This window comes from Podarcis gaigeae (assembly GCF_964106915.1).
Source record: "Podarcis gaigeae genome assembly, chromosome: 4".
Classification (NCBI taxonomy): domain Eukaryota; kingdom Metazoa; phylum Chordata; class Lepidosauria; order Squamata; family Lacertidae; genus Podarcis; species Podarcis gaigeae.
This window is the reverse complement of record NC_139677.1, coordinates 16,431,418-16,440,516: the sequence shown is the minus strand read 5'-3', so window position 1 is coordinate 16,440,516 and position 9,099 is coordinate 16,431,418.

The window sequence follows — 9,099 nt, the reverse complement described above, 5'->3', positions numbered from 1 at the left end:
AGATTCTATTTTGGTATTTTTACTAAGCATTCACAAAGAGCTCCACTCAAGGCACTATTACAAGAGGCAATAGATCCCCCCTTCTTTTGTGTTCCCATAGTCTATAGTCCAAAGCTTTCTTTTATTATTAAGGGCTTTGGTTTGCTGAAGTCCATTATAATCTCCATAAATATTTCAGTAAATACTATACCGTGAGCCTGATTAGGGACAAAGGAAGGCTTGCTTCCTTTTCATCAGCTACATTGTTTACGACCATGGATTTGAACTAAATCTTTCGAGACAGATTCACAGTTCCCCTTTGACTAAACCCTGTCACTCTGCCTCTCTAAGCTATTTCAATAGAAAACAATAACATTTTTTGTGGGTTCTTTTTTTTTTTTGCTGAAACCGGTACTTTTCTATCTTGTGCTCATCCACCCAGTGCAGCCCCTGAGTGTTATCCTCTTCACTGTCATTTTGTGGAAAGAAAAATTAAATGTGGCAGTGTATGGGACTCACATGTCAACCATACTGTTCTTTCTCTTTGGGATCTTGGCAGCTGCAGGACCTGAACCCTTTTCATCTCATTCCTGGACAACCTTGGACTGGAGATTTTTAAAAAAGCCTTTTCTCATATTCAGACCTGCCCACTCTGATCATCAAAGGAAGCTCTGTTCATTATCCTGTAGCCTGCAGAGATTCATCTCTTGAAAATCCTCTCCTCAGTGGTCCCCAACCTATGAGCTTCCAAGAAGATACCAAGGATAAAAAAAACCTCAGGCCATTGGCATTCTCTCCATGACACATACCCTCCCTAGGCCACACCAGTCCTCCTCCACATCCTCCTTAAGGGCTTGGCCTGGATGGAATATGTCCAGTGGAGAACTGAGAGATGGAAAGGGGGTAATTGAGAGGGATGGGGGTGGTGCTGAGGGTTAAACCACTGTGCCACTTGGGCTTGCCGAACGAAAGGTCGGCAGTTCGAATCCTCACGACGGGGTGAGCTCCCGTTGCTCGGTCCCTGCTCCTGCCAACCTAGCAGTTCAAATGCGCGTCAAAGTGCAAGTAGATAAATAGGCAGGAAGGTAAACGGCATTTCCGTGCGCTGCTCTGGTTTCACCAGAAGTGGCTTAATCATACTGACCACATGACCCAGAAAAAACTGTCTGCGGAAGAGGACACATGCCGGCTCCCTTGGCCTGTAAAGTGAGATGAGCGCTGACACCCAAGAGTTGTTCGCGACTGGACTTAATTGTCAGGGTTCCCTTTACCTTTATACACAAGTAAAAAACCTACAGTTCTCGAAGCATGGGAAGTCAGCCAAAAATTTATAATTAGGCATAATATTTGGATTGTTTGATTATTGAATAATTTTTATAATTTGGATTATATATTATGGTTTGATTGTATTGCTAAAATGGAATTATTATTATTATTATTATTATTATTATTATTATTATTATTATTTTGAAAAACCCTACAGCTTTTGCATGCCAACTACTGTACCAACATGTCAGGGACTGTACTGAAGAGGAGAACTGGGGATTGCCCCCTCCTTCTCCAGCAGTTTCAAGAGAAGAGAGAGACAGGATTGAATTACAGCAGAACCTGCTATGTTGGCAGGAGCTGGGACAAAGCAACGGAAGCTCACCCCGTTGTGGGGATTTGAACTGCCGATCGGCAAGTCCTAGGCTCTGTGGTTTAACCCACAGCACCACCCGTGTCCCTCCTGTTGAGCTTTGGCCAACCTTAAATTCCCAGCATGTTCACATTCCTGTCTCAGTGACGTCAATGCTGGCTTGGTCATGTGCACAGAATGGAAGATGGCAGGATCCCCAAGGATGTTCTCTATGGGGAGCTGGCTTCGGGCATCAGGCCCATTGGCAGACTAACTCTGTGTCACAAAGATGTCTGCAAATGTGACACGAAGGCTGGCAACATCAACCCCGCCTTGTGGGAATCCCTTGCAGACAACCGGAATGCCTGGAGACAGACGGTCACGTCGTGTATCCACAGCAGTGACCAGGGGACGAATGAGCACTGGGTGGAGTGCAGAGGGAAGAAATGCCATGGTGTATCTGTAGCAGCAAAACCACTTCCGAACTTGAGAGGAGGTGGAGCTGCAGGCTTCACACCCTCTCCACGTGCGCAGGGGCTGGCTCTCAGCCTCCGTGCGATTGAGGGAATCCCTGGCCACGTCATCCCCTGGCCAGCCAATTGGCTGGTCTTGGGGGCGTGGCTTGTGCTTTATTACACTGGCGCAGCCGGGGATCTCCCTCTTTTGACTGCCTTAGCTCTTCGGATTTCCCACCCTCCCGCCCTTTAGGTTCTTTCTTTGACCTTGCTATGGACCTCAGTTGGTTGCTGTCAAGGGGCCTGGTAGGATTTTTTTCCACTTGGCAAATTGGCACCAGCCATTTGGTTTTTCGCCTACCTCGTAGCAAATCATCACAACTTCCTTGGTATTGGTGGATAGGCATTGGTAGGGGTATTGTTATGTAGATGAAGGGAGGGAGGAAGTGCCATCACCTCCCCCGCATATTGAAGGGTGGTCCGGTAAAGGATTCTGGGGGGCATGGCCCTGTCCGAAGCCTATGGAGGTGGGGGCCTAAGGCACGCCCCCGAGCGGTGACCCCGGGAGAGCTCCTAGTTGATGTGCATCAGCAGATCTCCCCCTATTGGTGGTTAAGTCTTCCCGGACTTCAAGCAAACAGGCTGAAGCCGGATAGTTGGTTAGGGCCAATTTTAGCCCTTTTACCTAAATAATTGTGTCTGGTGTCTTTATTTCCACCGAGGGGAGGCGGGAACTCGCCACGCAAAAACAGACTCCTTCCTCTGCTCCAGCTGCAATAAAACAAGTCCCTCCCTTATTGGTCTCTGCAGTCACACCAGCCCTGTAACTCTCCAATGGTTTGACTTTGCCTCTGACGGCACACTCTTCCATTGTTCATCGAGACAGACAGTTGCCAACAACAGAAATATATATCTATTTACTCAAAATTCCCCTGGCCTTTGATACTAGTTGCACGATTCCTGGTTATAAAAACACTGTGAAATGTTTTTATTGGGTTTTTTTATTCCACATCAAATTGCTTTTTAATTGTTCTTTTGTACTGAATTGTTTTATTGTATACTGTCTACAGTGGTATCTTTTAATAGAAGGTGGTATATGTAATATATTTTACTTTTTTAAAAAAATCAAGGCATTTCACTCATCTCCTTGGTTCTAGGAAATCTAATTTGATTCTTTCGGAGGACAAGGAATTAATGGACAGGACAGGCATTCTCAAGAAAGCTGAAAAACAGATAGTGCCTTTTATATGACAATCTTAAATGTACTGTTTAATGCAGTGGTGGGAAATTTATTGTCCTAAAGAGGTTGTTGGACTTCAAATCCCATCAGTCCTAGCCAGCATGTTCGGTAGCCAGCAATAATGGGAGCGCAGCAATATAAGAAAGACCACAGGTTAGCCAGGGTGGGCTTAATGCTTACTAGTCCTAGTTTTCTAGAGCCTAGAGCCTAGTTTTCGATATCTTAAAAAATAAAATCCCAGCAGCTCCAGGGAGCTGGGGATGGTATGCATTTTATTCCAGATGTAAGTGAATTACCAGGATGTCCTCTCTCTCTCAGCAATCTCTCCAGTTTCTGATATGCATTCCATTCTTTCATCATTCCAACCACCCATGCAGCACTTGTATAAAATGTTCTTTTCCGTTTAGAAATTTTAAAGCATTCAGGCGGTTGTTTTTGTTCGTTCTCAGTCTCTTTCAGCTGTGATATAGGCTCCCTTTTATTCTGATGCTTTCCTTATATTTCTTTTGGCTTCAGCCAAGAAGTGAAACGCTTTCCCCCTTTCCCCCCTACTCAGGTGTTTCATTTTCCATGCAGAGTAACAGTTGCAAGATGGAGGGTGGGAGCCCAGCAGCGCATCACCTTCCTTGATCCAGCCCTCCAGGAGTTTGAGGGCCAAGTTCTGAAGCTCATGGAGGCTTCCTGCACAATTTAGAAGCTTGCATAATAAGTTACACAGGGAGCCCTCATGAACAGAGGAGGCTTCCTGCTTCAGAGCTTCACCTTCAAAACTCACAGGGTGCTGAAAAAGAACAAATTCACAGGCAGCTTCATAGACATGAGATAACTTGGATGACAAAGAATGAATGGCTCATACAGTTTTCTGGTTGCTGCATGGAAACTTTTATTTTTTCAAATGGCCCAGATCTGAATAGCAATCAGTAGTTGGGGGGGTGGGGAGAGAAATCCTCCAATGACATCAAGTTCTTGGTAATCCCATTAGCTAGCCAACCAAAGGTGGCCAGTGAACTAAAAATAAATTATCCTAGCCAGACCAGCACCCAAATCAACTTGTAATTTGTCTGCAGTTCACATTGATACCACGTTTCAAGCATATGGCTGCCCCAAAAGAATCCTGGGAACTGTAGTCTATTCCCACAGAACTACAATTCTGAGCATCCTTAACAAAATACAATTTCTGGAAATCTTTGGGGGAAGCCATGAGTTTTAATTGTATGGTGGGGATGGTACCTCAAGAAGGAAATCACTCACCAGAAGAAATACCAATGAACTGTTCTTCTGTGCCCAGTGGGGGAGGGTACATCAAAGCTCCCATCCCCCATGGATTCCACCATCATGTACTCACTTGTTCACATTTGTTTTTATTAATAGCTTTTATTTATAGATACAACCTGCTGCATCACAGTTGTGTAGGGTTCAGTGCAAGGCTTAGGATAATCCAAACTTGATCAATGGTCAGCAGCACTCTTGTTGCCAGACCAAAGGCATAATGGGAGGGGAGTAGGCAGAGCCAAGTAACATATAACAGACTCCAAGAAATGTAGAAATAACGGAGGACAGTACGGGAGTTGAATGCATGTGAGCTGTGCAGGAGCAAGCTGCCGGCTAGCTCTGCCGAGGCTCCTTTTATTAGCAGAAGTCAACAATTGGAAACAGTAGTGAAACCACCCTGAACTTAACGTATTTCCAGCAAGGCACATTTCCAACATTAGCAATACACGTGTCAGACGGGTGTTTTCCCCCAAATGTTCCCCTGATACTCAAAAGTCTGCACCTTTTGTCATGCTCCAGCCAAGTGGAACCTAAGCAAAGTTTTCTATGAGGGAGGCAAAGGTCAGAGACTGGGCATGGTGGCTAGACATGCTGTGGCGTGTCTTATGCTGAGGTGGGGGTGTGCCCCCACGCTGCATCCACATCCCCACAAAGAAATCCGATGAATTAGATGAAATCTGGGGACATTCAGGGGATGGAATTTGTCTGGGGACTTATTCACAAATCTGGGGACTGTCCCCGGGAAACAGGGACGTCTGGTAACCCTAGTGTAGCCCCATCGAGAGCAGGTAACTTCCCATCCATTTATAGGGACCACCCGCTAAGCCAATAAGCCTTATCTGGATTGAGCTTCTATTTTAAACCCTGGACGCCCCACTTCTGTGGTGATGGTGGCAAGGCCTGCACCTCCTCTGTATCCACCACCACAAGACCGAGGCCTGCCGATGGCTGGTTAGATAAAGAAATAGAATATATGTGCTTGGTTTTATCCTTGGTTGGCTTAGAGAGGGACATTGCCATTTCCAGTTCCTTTAACAGGGCACACATTTTAACAAAGTACGCTGAATGACCACCTTGAGAGCAAAAACGCAGTAAAAAATCGATGTGCAGTGTGATGAACTGGACACACACTTGTTTGTGTTTGTTGGTGGGCTCAGCGCGTCATCTGATCTTTTTTCTCTCCTTCAGAAAGTTTGCCTTGACCCTGACTCTGTATTATCTTGTACTGTCACTTCACATCAATCCTGTTTACAACTCCAGAGGGTTCAACTGAGTCCATACTTTAGTTTTCATCTTGTGTTTAGGCTCAAGCTTGTAATGTTTGCTGGAATCTGAAGCCACTCTTGTGTTTAAACTTGCTGTGTGTGAGAGAAAGTTTTTCACACGTCGACGGAAGTGTGAAAAGCCTTTTAAGCACCTTTCTTAATTCATGAGCTTTGTCACATTTGCAGTGGAAGATGTATATATTTCTTCCTATGCATTTTACAAAAAATATATACACATTTTAAGCTGGACTAATGAAATTCAATATTTTAAAAAAAATTAATTTTCAATTACAACACAATGATAGCCTCATTATAACAATACCAAATTATAATACAATTACTAATACCAGTCCTTCAACTACCAAATTATGAAATTCATCCAAACTAGTGTTAGATAAATGCCACCATTGGATGGCAGCAAATGTACTTTATATTTATAATTTAGTCACAGAACCACAAAGAATTAATTTTCAGCACCAAGCTATTTCCCCTCAAACTATTATTCAAGTCTTTTTAAAAAAATGATATGGCTATGCTTCCTGTTGTGGCAATCCCCCATAGAGATGGTCACAAGTGGAAACCTGAGGCAGGTTTCACAGCCCATAGCTAGTCTGCCATATAGACTAGTCAGAAACATTAACCCATCATTGTGGCCTTTTTAACAGGAGTAGCTAAATACATTCAGTTCACAGGCATTTTGCTTCCCTTTATCATGTTCACATAGAAACAAAGAGATTTTTTATTTTAGACCTAGAGAGTCTCATATGTCATCTTTAATCTACCTGTTGATGCAGTTGAACAAGGTTAAAGAGTTGCATGCATGTGGTCCCTTAACAAGTGCAACTCAATTTCTGTAGATATTTTAATTTTATTGTACTCTGATGCTTTGCCACAGTTCTGCTGAAAAAAAATCTATAAAGGTTATATTATATACATATCGCTTGTCGTGATTTCCTTTTTAAGACAACAACAACTTGAATGTGTTGTCATTTGTTGAATGTGACCCATTTGTAAATGTTGTCTGCCGATGGATATGGCAGAGATGGTGATCATTAGTAAATGCATTTGTATGATCCTTTATGTATTTACATATTTATATTCTATTCATTCATGGTTTCCTGAGCTGCTTTCATATGCAGGGCTAGATCTAATAGAATTCCCAAGCTACAGATGGTGATTCCTCTTGGCGGACCCAGCCACATCAAGAAGAGACTGAATGCTCTGAGGGATAGGTAGAACAGCTTATTTCTAGTCTGTAACAATTTTGCATGTCTTCATAAATTCATCCTGGTCCATTTCTACATTTAGCTGCGAATATTCACGCAGAAATCCATATTTATGTTTCTTGACTCATTTTATCGTAAAATATATATATTTAAGTACGATTTCACCTCAACGGAGACATTTCCAACTGTATCCTAAAATACATATTTTAAATGCATTTCGATACATTTTTATAGCCGAGAACTGTATCACAAAATTCAGAGACTTGTGAAGTCTGAATGATGACTATATTCCATGTCACACATTATTCTGGGAGTAGAGGAACAGGTCCATTTACATCAGATTGGACAGAAATCAAATTCCCCAAGCAACACCACCTGGGGAAGTAAACCACATACCATCACTGTGTGTTTCATGTATTGAGTTTAGTTAAAGAACACTCATTCTGCCCATCATGTGTCCTGGCACCTGTGTTGGTCATACATTACCACACCTAGATTAGATGAAAAGGAAAAGGAAATAGAGGTGTCAGCATGCAACAAGCACCTCTTCCCATATCTCCAAATGATCTCACCCAGTTATTTTGCACAAACATTATACAGCATGACAGAAAGACCATTGCAACACGACATAGCATAAATGCTACAGAGAAGGGCACCATTTTCTGGAATCTTCCCACTAGAACTGGAATTGCATGCAGACAAACATCTCAAAACTTCAAAACATGGTGCCACTGATTCCCATTCTAGATGGGCAAGTCCATTTCTACGGTGATGTGGCTGGATGAACAGAACATAATCACCCAAAGCAATATCTTTATAACCACCTTTTACAACAGCTGGGTGGCTTCCAAACCATGTAAAGACACCATAAAACATCAAACAATATACAGTGGTACCTCTGTTTAAGAACAGTCCGGTTTAAGAATGATTTGGTTTACAAACTCTGCAAAACCGGAAATAGTGTCCCGGTTTGAGAACTTTACCTTGGTCTAAGAACGGAATCCAAATGGTGGAAGGGCACTGGCGGTGGGAGGCCTCATTAGGGAAAGTGTGTCTTGGTCTAAGAACGGTTTTGGTTTAAGAATGGACTTCTGGAATGGATTAATTTCATAAATCGAGGTACCACTGTAATAATAATGATCTGATCCAATACAAAAAGTCACAATAAATTTAAAATAAACAACTTAAATCACGTAAAGCAATATTTAATAATCCATTAGAATATAATAGTAAACAGTAAAATTAATATCAGCAATCTAGCGATCAATGTCATTTTATAAAAACCAATTGCACAACATTACAATATAAACATTCATAATTGAAATGTGCAATAAAATAATCCCATTACAATGCCACAGCAACTAAAACAGGTAGGGATATCAAGGGAATACCTGTGTAAAGAGACCTATAGGCCTCTTCCACACCTTGCCTTAAAGTTGGGGGAAAGCTTATTGGAATATTTCCCTAGTGACAGCTAATAGGGTTTCACATTTCTAATTAGTAAAGTTAAGTAATGCCTTTTATAAGTACAATATGATGCAATGCAAACAGCTGTATAGAAATAAATCTCCATGTATTTAACCAGAAATGGGTTAATCATCAATTTAAAACATTTTTTAAAATAGAATATCCATGCTTGCCATTTTTTCTCCATTGCTGATGAAAATGGATAGTAATTTGGGACCAAGCAGGCTATTAAAATGATGTGATACATCACCTTGAGCAGAGGTAATGAACACAGATGGCAAATCTGCTCCTCCTTTAGGAGGAAATTTGTCTCTTTTTTCCTTCCTAGGTGTGAAATTTAAGCAGTATTTTTTCAAGCTAAGAGATACCTCCATGGAATCTGAAGTCCCCACCTCCTGTATAGGTGGTGAAATCCAGACATTGTTTAAGACACTGTATTCATATTTTGGATGAAACTGATAGCCAATAAGAGGAAACGTTGTATACCATGCAGAAGTTTCAACAGACAAATTAATTAAGTATTTTTAATGAGAATAAATATTTGCACAATGACTGCCAGGTAAGGGGAGGGATCTAC